Raw genomic sequence first — 17,445 nt, forward strand, 5'->3', positions numbered from 1 at the left:
CATCACCAACTCCTGGAGTTCACTCAAACTCATGTCCATCGAGTTGGTGATGCCATCCAGCCATCTCATCCTCTGTCGTCCCCTTCTCCTCCTGCCCCCAGTCCCTCCCAGCATCAGTCTTTTCCAATGAGTCAACTCTTCGCATCAGATGGCCAAAGTACTGGAGTTTCAGCTTTAGCATCAGTCCTTCCAAAGAACACCCAGGACTGATCTCCTTTACAATGGACTGGTTGGATCTCCTTGCAGTCCAAGGGACTCTCAAGAGTCTTCTCCAACACCACAGTTTAAAAGCATCCAGTCTTCGGCATTCAGCTTTCTTCATAGTCCAACTCTCACATCCATACATGACTACTGGAAAAACCGTAGCCTTGACTAGATGGACCTTTGTTGGCAAAGTAATGTCTCTGCTTTTGAATATGCTATCTAGGTTGGTCATAACTTTCCTTCCATGGAGTAAGCGTCTTTTAATTTCATGGCTGCAGTCACCATCTGCAGTGATTTTGGAGCCCCCCAAAATAGCAATTAGCTTCCAATTAAAAAAAAAAAGAATCTGCCTGCAATGCAGGAGACCTGGGTTTGATCCCTGAGCTGGGAAGATCCCCACTCCAGTATTCTTGTCTGGAGAATTCCATGGACAGAGGAGCCTGGTGGGCTGCAGCCTATGGGACTGCAAAGAATTGAGCACAACTGAGTGACTAAAACTTTTCTTTCTGTGTCACCTGTACTGAGATTCTGGTTCTGGGTGTCCGTTAGGGGCTGGATCATGGTGGTGAGCTGGTGGCTCTGTCTCTGTGATTATTACTGTTTTTCACAAACTCTAAGATGTAGTCACACCATTATTTCATTTTAATTTACCACCAACAAAGAAAATAGCATAGCTTAACATATTGTAGTAGCACAGTGTGTGTGTGCTCAATTGTGTCTGACTCTTTGCAACCCCATGAACTGGAGCCCACCAGACTCCTCTGTCCATGGAATTTTCCAGGCAAGAATACTGAAGTGGGTTGCCATTTCCTTCTCCAGCAGATCTTCCCAACCGAGTGTTGAACTGGAGTCTTTTGTGTCTCCTGCATCGGCAGGTGGATTCTTTACCCCTTGCGACACCTGGGGAAAAGTGTCGCCAAATTCAAAGACGTGAACATACAAAAACGTACATTTTAGAATCCAGGCAGTATATGTGGGTGTATACACATTTGTAGGGTCTCACTTTATTTATGTTCTTAGAGATCCATCAGATTTGGTTGAATGCATCCATACCTAGGAGCACACTGATCTATACTATTTATCCATCAGTTATCAATGAATGCTACAGGCACTGACACAGTTTCCACAACAAGCCTATGAGACACGCACTAGATCACCCACACTTTCAGAGGACTGAGGCTCTGAGAGGCCACCCAACCCCAGAATCCTAACCCCTTTCAATCCTGGCTCTTGAGAGATGTTCAAAACCGCTCTCTGAACTGACGTATAGAGCCCTGTTCCTCCAGGCTTGACCACAAATAAACCAGTTTGAGTTCTCTATGGTGCTTGTGTTGCTAAAGGATGAATAACGCTTCTAAAAGCAAAGTTTTCTCGCCTCTGTTGGGTTTTCAGCTTTCTTAGACGTCTCGAAGAAAAGTGTGGCTTTGGAGATGTTTGAGGAGCTTGCTGGAATCAAACCTTAGGGATTAAGGCTAGGATGTAAACTCCAGTGTGTAGGGCCATGACGGAGCTCCCACATGCCCGCCTCTCCCTCAGGGCTTGGCTCTTTCAATCTACCTCATTTTCCAAATCCAAGTTGTTGTTCAGTCACTAAGTCGTGTCCTACTCTTTGCGACCCCATGAACTGCAGCACACCAGGCACTCCAGGCCTCCCTTTCCCAGGTTAATCCGCATCAATTCCCATGCCTCTCCACCCCCGTCCCCAACTGTGGTAACCTCTTGGTGGCCTCACTCGCCTGGAGAGCGATATTGATGGGAGTCAGGGGGGAAATCCCTTTTCTCTGTGGCCAAACTGCTATAGGGTAGAGATTTTTCAGAAGGCGTTTGTATTAGGAAAAGAAGTCACAGTAACACAAAGGTTGATTACACCTGGACTTCATACACTGCTTTGGCTTCCCTTGTGGCTCAGCTGGTAAAGAATTCGCCTGCAATGAGGGAGACCTGGGTTCGATCCACAGGTTAGGAAGATCCCCTGGAAAAGGGATAGGTTCCCACTACAGTATTCTGGCCTGGAGAATTCCATGGACTGTATAGCCCATGGGGTCACAAAGAGTCGGACATGACTGAGCGACTTTCACTTTCACTTTGGCCCACTCGGAGTTCACTGAGTCCACAGTAACACCGTTGCCTCTGCCCATCCAGGTCATCACTTCCACTGTTTGGGGAAAGGCTAATAATGCCTTTCCCCAAAGTAGTTCAATCTGAGCAATTTTTCAAGTTCATATTCATTTTTGAATGGTTTGTTGTTGTCATTTTGTATGTGTGTATGTTGGAAGAAGGGTTCTGGTGGCCGTTTGATGCAGGCAGATTAGAAGAGGAGTCAGCTTTTCCTTTTGCCCTTGTAAATAATCGTGCGGAAGGGAGGGCACCTCCAATTAAAAAGACTCTGGGATTTGGCTCTGCCCGCACAGGAATACACTAAGGTATCTGATGTCAGCCAGCCTGGCTCTTGAATTTGAAGATTAAAAGGCTTTTGTTCTACCTTGAAGCAAACAGAGCTGCCGACCCTACAAGGAAATGTTCTGTTTTCCTGTCAAGTTCAGTGACCCAAACACTATCTGCTGTAAGATTTCTCACCAAACCCAATTCATATGTAAAGAATTCACACATGGCATGTGTGATAGATTGGGGGTTAGCCTAAGATGTACTTCTTACTAAGATCATCAATTATATGTTCTTTAATGTTTTTATTTCTTTAATTAAATAATGGCAACGTGACAGAGTCCTTTGTATAGAGAACATTTCATATAGACCATCATCTTTTAATCGCATCCCAATTACTGACTTCGTGTCTGCATGTCACCTTCGAGACTTCGTCCACATAAGTATTTTAGCTTCGCTGCATTCCGAGTCTGTTGTAATTTATATTTTCCAAGTGGAGCGAACAGCTCAGTGAGAGCAGTACTGCTCAGACCAGCACCAGTTCCCACTGCAACTCTAAACCATCCCCCCAAGGACCACAGCTACTCTTTCCTTTCATTCTCAGGATGTGACCACACATCTGTGACAGGGACAGTGTACCCTGTAAATGAAGCGTAGCTGTAAGTCTAACACACAATAGGTGCCCAGAAAATGCTGGGAGGAGCTGAATTCTCCATTCAGACCAGTCAGATCATTTTGCACTGACCTTAGACTGTCTTCCTACTTACCCACAGTCTTCCACTTTTCCCCACTGCCTTCCCACTGGAGGAGCAAAATAATGCAGTGATGACTCTGTTTGGGAAATCCGCATGGGTTGGGGGAGGGACTTGGATTTTCCAAAAGAGAAATAGAACTGACTCAAAAAATAAATAGCCCTTGGATAGGATGCTAAGTCTGGGAAAGGAGATTCTGTGGGATGCTGCTGCCATCTAGTGGTACAAATGCAAATGACAAATTTTATATCAGACCTGAGGGGATCCATAAAAACAACCTGCCTGCAATGCAGGAGACCTGGATTCCATCCCTGGGCTGGGAAGATCCCCTGGAGGAGGACATGGCAACCCACTCCAGTATTCTTGTCTGGAGAATCCCCATGGACAGAGGAGCCTGGCGGGCTATAGTCCATGGGGTCACAAAGAGTCAGACAAGACTGAGAGACAAGACAAGCACAGCACAGAGGGGATCAATAGATAACAAAAATCTCAGAATCATAAGATACAGTCATTCAACAAGTCATCACAGGCAGAGTCAACACATGCTGATCAAGTGGTCCTTCCTGGCCTAGCCTCTGCCGTGCATTTAAGTCTGGGTGGCGGTCCAGCAGGTAAGAGAAGACGGACTCAGGTCCACTGAATACAGGACCCTGCCAAGACAACACCAATTAGGAGAGGATCAGACCTGGGTGGGGGGCAGGCAGGCAGAGGAGTGATGGGGCTTGGAATCTTACTGTAATACACATCTATTTTGCATTTAAAAATACATTATTTCTAAGGTTATAAATAATTTATTACATGTTACAGACTAGATATTCTCTAGGGCAAGGGTTCTAAATCTCAGGCCCACCAACTGTCGTCCCTAGATATACTTCAGGGGTCCCATGAACTTGGGCAGGAAGAAAAGGACATCTTTATTTTCAGGAAACTTAAGCTGAAATTTAGCATTTTCTTCAATTATGAATTAGGCATCAAACCATGATGGTATTAGCAGAAACGGTGACTTCATCATTTACAGAAATTTTTAAATATTTTCCTATCATTTGTAGTCATTGCAAATGTCTCAAATCACTTACTTATCATGACTTTGAAATCACAGTGATTGTTTTAAGTGCTGGTAGATGTTATTGATGTGAATTAAGAAGCATTTATATTATTAAATGGCTCACATCTTAAAATGTTTTGGAACCTGTATTTCAATTTAATTGACTTCTTTGAAATCTTTTGTCTTTTACACATTTGAAGACGTTATTCTGTAAAGGGATCTATGGCGCACAAGAGGTCAAGGCATGCTGTTCTAGAGGCTCAGGCGCGGGACTGGCGACCACGGGCTGGACTAGTCAGAGCAGGGATGAGGGTCTTCTTTGCACTTCATTAAAAGGGGCCTCACAGAGAAGTTTCAATACAAGCCTTTCCTAAAGAAGCAGAGCCAGGCTTTGCTAAAATATAAATATGGGAAGGTCTCTATGATTTCTTCCGTGTCCAGTCCATCAAATGGTCGGTCCCTTTGGAAAGAATCTGAGATGATAACTTGGTCCTAAAGGAAGAATGGTTTAAATCGTTTTCATTTTGGGAGCATTTTCATTATATGTGACTTAAAGCCTCTATGAGGAAAAGACAATGGCAACCCACTCCAGTATGCTTGCCTGGAAAATCCCATAGACAGAGGAGCCTGGTGGGCTGCAGTCCATGGGGTCACGGGGAGTTGGACATGACTGAACGACTTCACTTTCACTTTTCACTTTCATGCATTGGAGAAGGAAATGGCAACCCACTCCAATGTTCTTGCCTGGAGAATCCCAGGGACAGCAGAGCCTGGTGGGCTGCCATCTGTGGGGTCGCACAGAATTGAACACGACTGAAGTGACTTAGCAGCAGCAGCAGCAAAGCCTCTATGAAAACAGAGATGGAACTGGATTGATATGGCAGACTGGGTCAGCCTGCCCTTGAGTTACACTGTTCCCAAGGCCTTGTCTGTGTGCATTGGCAAGATTCTCTTGGTCATAAACAATATAGAAACCAAGTTGGCCAGAGTTAGAAAAAAAGGCAATTCAGTGGAGGCCATTGGAATCCAAGTGAGAATGGAACCGCCCTTCTCAGAGCGGCAGCTCAGCCCTCCTCGCAAGAGGTGTCTGGGAACCGGCTCTCTAGAGCAGTTCCTCCAATTTAAATGAGCATACGAATCACGGGATCTGTTAAAGAGCAGATTCCAACTCAGTTGATCTGGGATGGGCATTTACAAACACCCCCCACCCTGGGTGATGCTGCTGGTCCGTGGACCACACGTTGAGTAGCAAGGGTCCCACACACCTGCCTCCACCACCGTGCCCGCCTGCTGATTGTCCCTCAGTCCAAAACATCAAATCCCCCGGAGAGAAAAGGCATTGGCCAGAATTGAGTGGGTATCCAGGCCTATCTCTGAAACTATGGTCAGTATAGCCTTACAGCATGGATATGTCTGCCTTCAAGGAGGGGAGGAATGAGCTATTGGCTGGAGGTCCCGCCCTGAGGCAGAGGGAAGTCTTGTAGCCCTATGACTTCACTGTAGGCTCCTTGTCTGCTCCATCTACACCATCTTCTTCCCACCCAGTGACTTTCTCCAACAACCCAAGGACAGTTTTGATGAGGTTGTTGTTCATGGGCTCCCATAGCCCACAAGAATGGGTACTTTCAAAACCCTCAACCCTTCAGATATGGTCACTCTACTCCCAAAATCACACCCCACAGAGCTCATAGAATTTAGCTTATGAATGCCAGAGTCTGCCCTGTGGATGACCCCCTAGTATTTCCCATGCTCCAATTCCCCAGTATCTGTGGAGCTCAAGGTCTCTTCCTGAAATCTAGATGTGGACACCCGCTGGGTCTCTCCTCTCAGGCTCACCCACCACATCCACACCTGCCCGCATTCCAGTCCTCTTTGGCTATATCCACAGCCAGGGGCAAGGGACACTCAACCTCTTCTGCCCTGTGGGACTCCAGCCACTCAGGCAAGCCCCATGTACTTCCCTCCGCAGAGACGCAGTGACTTCCTCACCTTCCTCTGCCCTCCCTGGGCCTCTTAGCCTTGGCAGGAGTGATCTGTACGTCCTTCCCCAGCCACCCAGCGGGAAGCAATTAGAAATTCATGGACAGAAAATGCCCAGCGCAATGTTTCTGGCAGAGCAAATCGAATTCTCTGAAAGCCTCTGAAAGAAGGCTCTAATTGTGAGGACTGCCAGGACAGCCCCCGGGGCACAACACCAAGCAACGGGCCTCTTCTAACCCTGGCTCAGAGGACCCACATTTTAAATTGCCACGGTGGGGTTGAAAAGACTACATTTTTCAACACTTTTTTTTTTTTTACCTTTTTTTTTGAGTCTATTTTCTATTTTCCTTCCTGCTGTTCTGTTTCCTTCCTTTATTGTTGCCTTTGTGTTCAAAGAACTCCCTGTAGCCATTCTTTTAGAGTAGATCTGCTGGTGAAAAAGTCCCTTTATTTTCCATTGTCTGAGAATATCTTGGTTTCCCTGCGAGGATATTCTCGCTAGATACAGGATTCTGGATTGAGGGATCTTTTCTGACACTTAAAAACTGTGCCAGTTCCTTCTGGCTTCCATGGTTTCTGATGAGAATGGGCTGTTATTCAAATTGTTTTTCCCTTATAGGTAAGGTTTTGTTTCTGTCCCCATACCTCTGAGATTTTTTTCTTTGCCTTTAGATCTCAGAAGTTTGACTGTGATAAGTCTCAGTATAGATTTCTTTGCACTTATTATTCTCTTTGGGGGTTTTCGCACTCTGGGAAATTTTATTATCCAGACAGTAGTTTGACCAGCAATTTTTAAAATTTTCATTTTATATTGGAATATAGTCGATTGGGCTTCCCAGGTGGCATCAGTGGTAAAGAATCTGCCTGCCAATGCAGGAGACACAAGAGATGTGAGTTCGATCCCTGCATCGGGAAGATCCCCTGGAGTAGAAAGTGGCAAACCACTCCAGCATTCTTTCCTAGGAAACTCTATGGACAGAGAAGCCTGGTGGGCTATAGTCCATGGGGCTGTGAAGAGTCAGACATGACTTAGCAACTGAGCAGTGTTCTCTGTGTTATACAGTAGGTTCCTGTTGGTTATCTATATTAAATACAGCATTGTAGACCTGTCAATCCTAAACTCCCAATCTATCCCTGCCTGGATCCCCCACCAACCTGGTAACCATAAGTTTGTTTGCTAAGTCTGTTTTGGTTTTATAAACAAGTTCACTTGTGTCATTTTTAAAAATCATCTTATTTATGTATTTATTGGCTATGCTGGGTCTTCACTGCTGTGCAGGGTTTTCTCTGGTTGCAGTAGGCAGGGACTACTCTCCAGTTGCAGTGTGTGGGCTTCTCATTCTGGTGGCTTCTCTTGTTGCACTCAGAAGTTTGCACTTCTGAGTGGGGTCTAGGCACTCGGGCTTCAGTAGTTGTGACTCCAGGATTCTAGAGCACAGGCTCAATAGTTATGGCACAAGGCTTAGCTGCTCCATGGCACGTGAGATCTTCCTGGACTAGGGATCAAACCCCTGTTTCCTGCATCGGCAGGCAGACTTTTATCATTGAACCACCAGGGAAGACCCCATTTGTGTCTTTTTTTCTTTTTGGATTCCACGTATAAGCAATATCATATGATATTTGTCTTTCTCTGTCTGACTTCACTTAGTATGATAATCTCCAGGTCCATTCATGTTGCTGCAAATGGCATTATTTCATTCTTTTCGATGGCTGAATAATAATTCCATTTTATATATGCACCACGTCTTCTTTATCCATTCATCTACCCATTCTTCTTTGTAACTTCTATTTCTTTGCAGAGACTTGTTTCTTGTGTGTGTGTTTGTTTGTGATTGTTGAACTATTCTTTTTATCACAACTGGTTTAAAATCTTCATCAGATAGTTCTAACCCATCTAATTCTCTAACAAGTTATACTGATATCTAACAGAGAGTATCTGTTACTTCAGTATCAGCATCTTTTTTCCTTCAGTTGATGTCTTCCTGGTTCTTAGCATGATGAAGGATTTTTCAGTTGACACCTGGACATTTTCTAGTTATGTAATGAGACTGGATCTTATTTAAACCTCATTATCTGGTTTTCTATGACATCAGTCTAGCAGGGAGCAGGTAGGTTTCTGTCTTATCATTAACAGATGGAGGGAGAAGCCCAGACTCTCCACTAGTCCCGTGTTGATACGCAAAGCCAGGAACTCCTCACTGCTGCTGGGTGGGGATGGGAGCTTGGGAACTGTGTGGTCCCCACTGACATTGCAGTGCAGGTGACCTGTTATCACTGTCTTTTTGTCTTTTTCGTGCGTGCTCAGTTGTGTCCAATCCTTTGCACCCTGCGGACTGTAGCCTGCCAGGTTCCTCTGGAGTAGGTTGCCATTTTCTTCTCCAAGGGATCTTCCCCACTCAGGGATTGAGCCCGCATCTTCTGTGTCTCCTGCTTTGGCAGGTGGATTCGTTTACCGCTGAGCCCCCTGGGAAGCCCTTGTCACTGCGCAGTGGTGAAATCCTAACCCCCTGTTGGGCCTCCTCTGAGCCATCCAGCAGGAAGTGGGAGCGAACCCAGGTGGAGGTAGAATTTCAGGCCTCGGTACTGCCTAGCAGGTGGGAGGAATCAAAGTCTGAGCTCTTGGCCTCCTCGGGCAGGAAGGAGGAGGGGCCCCTCATCACAGCCTGGCAAGGGAGAAAGTCTGGGCCTCGCTCGGCCTCTGCTGGACAGGCCAGTTTTCCCAGGGTCTGGCAGGAGCACAGCAGTCATTGTCTGACTGTTTCTGCCTTGTTAGGCTGCTCTTGTCTTCATCCTTGGCTAGAGACAGCAGGTTTTCACGGGGGCCTTTTTTGTCTGTGCCTTTTGGTATTTCCGGGTTGCTGGCTTCGTTAGCTCCAAGTCTGGGATACGTGAGGTTAAAAAAATGAAAACAGATAAGGGAACTCACCACCATATTGTTGCTCAGGCCCCAGAGCCCCTGGCCAGCCTGTCTTCCTTCTACCTTTCAGAGTCTTTCTATGTCTGTTTTGTGTATAACGTCCCAGGGTTTTGTTGTGCTTAGAGAACAGGGAGAAGCATGTCTGCTTGCTCTTCCCAGAAGCAAAAGTCCTGTAGTTTTTTTTTTAACATCCAAAAAGTTCAGATATAATGTTCATGGTTTCTGCAACGAATTCTCTGTTGAAATGCTAGTTATTTGGTTCGGTCCTTGATAAAATGGATCCCTCTTGTGGTAGAAATGTGATTTAGCTTTTGTTTTATTGGAGATGCTACTCAAGAATATTTTTCTGTTCACCTCAGCACCTTCTAGGGAAACGTGGTCAGTGACAACAAGCCTTTTTCAGGGTGGGTGGTGGGGCAGGGTGAGGAAGATAAAGAGAAGCCTCTTTTTTCTTTTTTTCTTCCCCAGGAGGTACTCAAATCTAGATACTGGAACAGAGAGGTTACATAGTAAACACACAATAAATATCCAATAAGTAAATGAACAAATGGTATCATTTGCATATAGCATTGGTGTAGATTGTACTATTTTGAGCAAAATGTAAAAAGCACTGATATTTGGTCACTCTATACGTAGGGAAACTTGTTGGGATATACTATGGGTCTAGCTAAAGGAAATGGGCTCTTTATATACAATAGAGATGAGTATTAATTAGTCTGACTTCTCTGGACCACAATTTAGCAGTGCCTATCAAGGCTTAAAATTATTCAGCCCTCAGTAACTCTATTTCCTCAAGAAATAATAGTAAAGATAGACAAATAATAGTAAAGATAAAACCGGTTTTAGGCACAAAGAGAGACATCACAATGAAAATTTAACACCACTGATGAGAACATTCTCACATGTTATCTAGTTCCTCAGTGGACAAATGGATCAACACCATGGTCTCTCTGTTCAACAGAATAACCTGCAGCTGTTAAAAATGAAGTTTACAAGGACTACATCAGGGGACAGGAGCATGTCTTTGATAAAAACACACACAAATTGTATACATACCATGATTAAAACAATGTTAAAAAAAACAGAAAAAAAAGACTATGTGGAAATACATCATCATATATAATATAACTCTGTTGAATGAGTCCGTTTTTTTCCTTTCTTTACTATTCTGGATTTTCATATTATTATGATGATGATGCTCTTCACTCACACTGAAGAGGCCTTATTTAGGCTCTTATTTTAAATTTTTATTTATTTACTTTTATTTTTGTTTTATTATTTATTAATTTTTATTTGATTATATTTATTTTTGGCTGTGCTGGGGCTTCACTGCTGCAAGGGCTTTTCTCTAGTTGTGGCCATTGGAGGCCATTCTCTAGTTGCGGTTCGTGGGCTTCTCATTGCGGTGGCTTCTCTTGTTGCACACAGGGGTTCTAGAGCACAAGCTCAGTGCTTATAGCTCACGGGCTTAGCTCCTCCACGGCATGTGGGATCTTTCCTAATCAGGGATCGAACCCATGTCTCCTGCTTTGGCAGGCAGATTCTTTACCACTGAGCCACCAGGGAAGCCCTCATATTATTACTTTTTTAATGATTGTATTTATTTATTTTGGGCTCTACTGGGTCTTTGTTGCTGCTCGGGCTTTTCACCCTGTGGCGAATAGAGGCTACTCTAGCTCGGCTTTCTCATTGTGGTGGCTTCTCTTGTTTTAGAGCACGGGCTCTAGGGTGCACGGGCTTCAGAAGCTGTGGCGCTTGGGCTCTGTAGTTGCGGCTCCCGGGCTCTGGAGCACAGGCTCAATAGCTGTGGGGCACAGGCTTAGCTGCTCTGTGGCACGTGAGATCTTCCTGGATTAGGGATCGAACCTGTGTCTTCTGCATTGGCAGGTGGATTCTTTACCACTGAGCCACCAGGGAAGCCTTTCATATTATTTTTAATGAAAATGTAGTATATTCTTCGAATGAAATCCCAGCATTTTGTTCCTATAGCACCAAGAGGGAGAGAGTAAGCTGTGGTTGTGTACATAGTCAAGCACAAAGTAGGAAAATAAAGCTGACACATTAATACATTTTAAAACACATTATTGTGAACATCAATTACATTTGACATCCAAACACCCGAGTTCCCCCGCTGCAGGCTTTTCCTCTCAGAGCATCCCATGGACTCTCCCCACCCGATTTTTGTCCTCAATTCAATTCTCTGGTGCCCTCCAAGTCCTGACCATGGACTGGAGTGTTGTCAACCTTCCTGTAAGCCCTCTGTCTCGTTTCTCTAGTCTTTCTCTTGTGTGTGCTTGACATATTTCCATTCTCTCCTCCCGGCTGTGGGACTCAGTTATTTACTTCGGTAGGCAGATCTTTCCTCTTTTTCAGGCCGCTGCTCCCAGGGGCCTCTGTCCATCTCCCACCAGCAAGGCAAACATTAATGGTACTTAGAGAACACCTCAGACTGGAGGAAGTCACCCCCACTGAAGATCCAGGTGTTGAGAAGGGTAAATTGGTTCAAAGAGCCCTACTGTGTGCCCTTGTACAGCTGCAGACATTTTTCCTAAATGGTGTCAGACTGGACCATGTTCGACCATGATTATTTACTCCTGAGAAGTGAGTGTGAGTGATTCCAGGCAGTCTGGGTGCGAGTTGGATGATGAGAGACTGACAGAAAGAGAACAGAACACGGCTTTCCCTTGTGCTGATGATGGAGGCCCAGGTGGGAACAGGCAGGAAGCTGGGCCTTCAAGTATAGTATTTATCTGTCTCAGCGGCCCCTGAGGCCAGGCCCTGGATGGTAAGGAGTGAGGAGATTTCCTTGAAAGAATGGACTATTTCACTTCCAACCATCCTAGGGCAGAACACGCAGAGCTTCCCACCTCCCTTTTCTAAAAATTTTACCCTGATTTACTTTGCAGAAATGCCTCCTCATCACCATCAGTCATTTTATGCTACTGAGGCTCCAGACCCTCCCCAGAAATGCAGCTATAGCCAAGGCCTGAGCCCACCAGTCTGTGTGGCATGGCCTTGGCCTCAGTGATGGGTTCAGGGCTCAGAATATTAATGGTTCTGACTGACACAAAGTGCTCCCTCTCTGCAGGCTCTGTTCTTAGGGTTTTGCAAATGTTATCTGTGTTTCCTCAATCACTCTGCATGAGAGCCTCGTGAGGTGAATCTCATTCCTATTGTAAGATGAGGAAACTGAGGTACAGAGACACTAAGTAACAAGCCCAAGTGACACAGCTTAGCTCAGTTCAGTCGCTCAGTCGTGTCCGACTCTTTGCAACCCCATGGACCGCAGGACACCAGGCCTCCCTGTCCATCACCAACTCCTGGAGTTTACTCAAATTCATGTTCATTGAGTCAGTGATGCCACCCAACCATCTCATCCTCTGTCATCCCCTTCTCCTCCTGCCCTCAATCTTTCCCAGCATCAAGGTCTTTTCAAATGAGCCAGTTCTTCGCATCAGGTGGCCAAAGTATTGGGGTTTCAGCTTCAACATCAGTCCTTCCAATGAACACTCAGGACTGATCTCCTTTAGAATGGACTGGTTGGATCTCCTTGCAGTCCAAGGGACTCTCGTCTTTTCCAACACCACAGTTCAAAAGCATCAATTCTTCGGCACTCAACTTTCTTCACATTCCAACTCTCACATCTATACATGACTACTGGATAAACCATCGCCTTGACTAGACCGACCTTTGTTGGCAAAGTAATGTCTCTGCTTTTGGATATGCTATCTAGGTTGGTCATAACTTTCCTTGCAAGGAGTAAGTGCCTTTTACTTTCATGGCTGCAATCACCATCTGCAGTGATTTTGGAGTCCAGAAAAATAAAGTCAGCCACTGTTTGTTTCCCCATCCATTTGCCATGAAGTGATGGGACCAGTCCATCCTAAAGGAGATCAGACCTGGGTGTTTATTGGAGGAACTGATGCTGAAGCTGAAACTCCAAAACTTTGTCCACCTCATGTGAAGAGTTGACTCATTGGAAAAGACTCTGATGCTGGGAGGGATTGGGGGCAGGAGGAGAAGGGGACGACAGAGGATGAGATGGCTGGATGGCATCACTGACTCGATGGACGTGAGTCTGAGTGAAGTCCAGGAGTTGGTGATGGACAGGGAGGCCTGGCGTGCTGCGATTCATGGGGTCGCAAAGAGTTGGACACAACTGAGCGACTGAACTGAACTGAACTGAACTGATGGGATTGGATGGCATGATCTTAGTTTTCTGAATGTTGAGCTTTAAGCCAACTTTTTCACTCTCCTCTTTCACTTTCATCAAGAGGCTCTGGCCCCAAGGCATGTGGGATCTAAGCTCCCCAACCAGAGATCAAATCTATACCCCCTGCATTAGAAAGCGAAGTCTCAGCCACTGGGCTGCCAGGAAGTCCTTGTGAGTCTTGGTTTTGCCACTGAATAGCTGTGTCACTGAACAGTGACACAAAACCAAGACTCACAAGGACTTCCTGGTGGCTCAGTGGCTGAGACTTCGCCTTCCAATGCAGAGGGTATACATTTGATCCCTGGTTGGGGAGCGTAGATCCCACATGCCTTGGGGCCAAAATACCAAAACATAAAATGGAAGCAACATCATAACAAATTCAATAAAGACTTTAAAAAATAGTCTACATCCAAAAAAACCCTTAAAAAAAAAAAATAAAAGACTCACAGCTAGGTAGTCTGAAACCCGAGTCCACACTCTTCACACCATGCCATATGGTCTTCTCTATCATGATCAGGGCACAGGTGTGTGCTGCAACAGAGTCAAGCTTTCTTCTCTGCTGAGCTGGAAGCCAAGGGGAGGCGGGTGGTGGCTGGGGCGGGGTGGGTAGCGAGGAAAAGGAGGAGGGGCAGGAGGAGACGGAGGGGGAGGAGGATGCTCTGGGTCTGCTGTGTGGGACCTGCAGGTGAAGCACACTCCGCAGGGGGTGGGGCTGAAGACCAGAAGAGAGAGTGCTGGTGGTGGAGGGAGCCGTGGGACTGGCCACACCTGAAGTCAGTTTAGTAATGTGGCCGACACATCCTCACCCATTTTTTCCCCTTATTCTAGTTTGGGTTGGCTTCTGATTACTCCCTGTTATACTTTCTGTTTTCTCTTTCTAAGGGCTCCTATTAACTGGATGTTGGGTCTCCTCACTAAATCCTCTTACTTTCTTTTCTTTTCTCTGTGATCATCCAACTATTTGCCTTTTTGTTCTGCTTCCTGGGAGATTTCCTTGACCTTACTTTTCATCCATGGAAAACATAATGGGGGTGGGGTAGAGCAATTTTTTATTTCCAGATTCTATAGTATCACATTTTTTGTTTCTAGATCCTATTTCCAATTTTTCCTTTCTTATGGCATCCTAATTATGTTTCCTGGATGTGATCAAGTCTCACATCTCAGAAGATACGGATCAAATTGCTTTAATGGTCTGCTCACCCCTGTATTAATTCAGTTTCCTCAGTGTTCCTTTTCTCAGTTTGTTTTGGTTACTGTCTCTCTCATGTTGCAGGTTTCCCCCCGAACTGACTGACAATCGTAAGTAACCCATTCATATATAAGTGTGACACTAACAAGTTGATTGGGAGCCATGGGTGTCTGGACAGGCTCCATTTGGTAGTTATCTGTGTGGGGGCAGGTGGCTAGCCTGGTGTTTTCATTGGGAACCCAAGCATGTCAGTAATTGAAGGTCTTCACACAGGGGCACTCCAGTTTCTTCAGAGAATGGACTTTTCATTCACAAGGAGCACAAGCCTGGCTCCTGGCTATCTGAAGCTTTGTGATCATGTGCAGAAGAGCCTTTCACTTCTGCTTTTAGCCTGGTCCCCTCATCCCCACACTTCGCTTGGCATTCACAAGCCAAGAGCATCTCTGGCTCACCTCCTCAGAGCCAGTCTGCTGTGTTCTGAGGAGGATGAGGGGGCTAGCTGGATGCAACAGGCTGGGCCTGGCCGGGTCTATGCCCTCCTCTCACAGGGCTGGGACAATCTCTGCCTTTGGCTCCCGCTTCATGCCTCCCCTGGTGCCTTGTTCCTTCAGTCCCTGCCTTCCTATATTCTAGGGGACGAAGGAGCTGCTTCCCTCAGTGCCGCCCTCATTCTTCCCTGTCGGTCCACCTACCACCCCCCGCTGGCTCTCCACCCTCGGGTCTGGCAAACCCAGGTCACTGAAGGTGGAATTTGTCTTTTTTTGTATTTATTCTTGATTTGGGACTAATTACTTGAGATGGAGATACAGGTGCTTTTATCCTGTAATCTTGCAGTTGCCATTTATTAAAAAAAAAAAAAAAATCCTCTTCTAGCGCTTTCTCAAACCTGCACACCTCCAAAATGCCCTGGGGTGAAAAAGCAGGCTTGAGGCAGCTGTCCTTTGTGGTCTCCATCTCCACAGCCCTGGACACTGCTGCACCTCTCTTCTCTTTTCTAGATCTTTCTAAGGAAGGAGGCACAGCTAACGGCTTGAGTGCCTTCCTTATGCTGACTAAGGAGGTCTGGGAGGTGGTCTGTTTTCCCCTCTTTAAGGGGATGCTGGAAGGGATTGGGGGCAGGAGGAGAAGGGGACAACAGAGCATGAGATGGCTGGATGGCATCACCGACTCGATGGACGTGAGTTTGAGTGAACTCCGGGAGTTGGTGATGGACAGGGAGGCCTGGCGTGCTGCGATTCACGGGGTCACTAAGAGTTGGATGTGACTGAGCGACTGAACTGAACTGAACTGAACTGAAGGGGGATTAACTGAGGACCGGTGAAATCACTGGGAGGCCAGGTAAGTAGAAAACTCCTTTGGTCTGACTTCTATTTCCACGCTTTTGTGTCCTTCACCATTGCATTCAGTATGACCCTTCATTTCTTTCCTGAGAATTCATTCACTCACTCACTCACTCATTCATTCAGCACTTTGAGGAATATAATCAGCAGAGAAGAGAGAGTTTCCTGGTGGTCTAGTGGTTAGGATTCAGTGCTTTCACTGCTGTGGCCCAGGTCCAGTCTCTGGTTGGGAAACAGGCCCCACAAGCTGCACAGTGGGCTAAAATTTTTTAAAAATTAAAAAATTTCGGCTAAAAAAAAAAGCAGCAGAAAAGACATTTGATGCCTGCCCCTAAGGAGCCACCCACTTCTTCCCAGCCTCTCGAGACCCTACTCTTCAGTGAGACGGGGCCCAGATACTTCGGCCAGGCTAAGGAACAGGGAGGGGACTGACTGTGTGTGGCTCATACCCTGTGCCGGCCATTTGCTTGATGTTTTATATATATTTTCTCTCACTTTGTTAATACTTTTAACCACTCTGTGGGTAAATTTCACTATGTTTTTAGATGAGAAAGTTAGAGAACTTTAAGAGCATAGCAGGCCTGGGGTTTCAACTCAGCTCTGCCTGAGTTCAAAGCTTGTGGTGTTATAAGGCAGCCTCTCAGGTGTATTTGTCTCCATTTTAGAGATAAAGAAATTAAGGAGCAGAGATGTTCCTTATACAATCTGAAAAATCAAGGCGGGCTGAAACAGCCAACACCTCACGAAGGGGAAAGGAGATAAAGGGGCCATGATGGGGAAGTGTGGGCCAGGCAGTGGTTGGGGCCGGTGGGGGGGTGGGGGGGGTGGGGAGGGTGGTGTGGTATGCCCACAGGGAATTTCCTATAAGGAAATCTAGGCTAACCATAAAGGCCAGTGTGGAATAATTTCAAAGTGCAGCCAACTGGGGAGGAGGGAAGAGGTGTCTGTCTGGTCTGTTTAACTGGGTGACTCTACCTTGTAGGAATCTGCCTCTTCGTCTCCAGCTGCCTCACTTCCTAGCTGCCAACAATATAAGGTTCTTTCAACCGTGGGTCTGCTCACTAGATCCATCCAGAAGGGCAGCTTTGGATGAAGTGGGGCAAGACCCAGGGGTCTCGGGCAGGGGATGGGAGTCAGGGAGGCAATGGTAACTTCTTCCTTTGCTCTCCTTTCAACTGGCAGAACGGCATCATTTCCAAAAATCCAGGGGCGACTATGCTTCCTGCTTGGTCCAAGGGTGCTTGCAATAATGCTATCTAATTTAAATTTTCTGGCTAAGAAAAAACAGTCAGTGAGACTCAAGGAGAAAACATTGTATTTTCCTAGACAATGTCGTCATAATCTGAACTTGGCCAGAGAAGGACGGTCCAAAAAGTGCTTTCATGCAGAGGGAAAAAATGCCTACAGAAGGAAAGTTACTGTG

General features: G+C 46.0%; 1 long non-coding RNA gene across 3 annotated transcripts; it reads right to left on the reverse strand.

Annotated features, from left to right (window-relative positions):
* Positions 1–9,003: 9,003 nt before the first annotated feature.
* LOC129623026 (uncharacterized) lies at positions 9,004–15,656 on the reverse strand. Of its 3 annotated transcripts, none has more exons than XR_008700257.1 (3): positions 14,694–15,631; positions 13,941–14,057; positions 9,004–11,263 (listed from the first exon to the last, which is right to left on the reverse strand). It is a non-coding gene; the product is annotated as an uncharacterized LOC129623026 (long non-coding RNA). The 3 variants fall into 3 exon arrangements; XR_008700258.1 differs by having other exon boundaries at positions 9,004–9,768; positions 10,337–11,263; positions 13,941–15,626; XR_008700256.1 differs by having other exon boundaries at positions 13,941–15,656.
* Positions 15,657–17,445: the final 1,789 nt, after the last annotated feature.

The sequence above is a fragment of the Bubalus kerabau genome, chromosome 11 (genome assembly GCF_029407905.1).
Source record: "Bubalus kerabau isolate K-KA32 ecotype Philippines breed swamp buffalo chromosome 11, PCC_UOA_SB_1v2, whole genome shotgun sequence".
In the NCBI taxonomy this organism is placed as follows: Eukaryota; Metazoa; Chordata; class Mammalia; order Artiodactyla; family Bovidae; genus Bubalus; species Bubalus kerabau.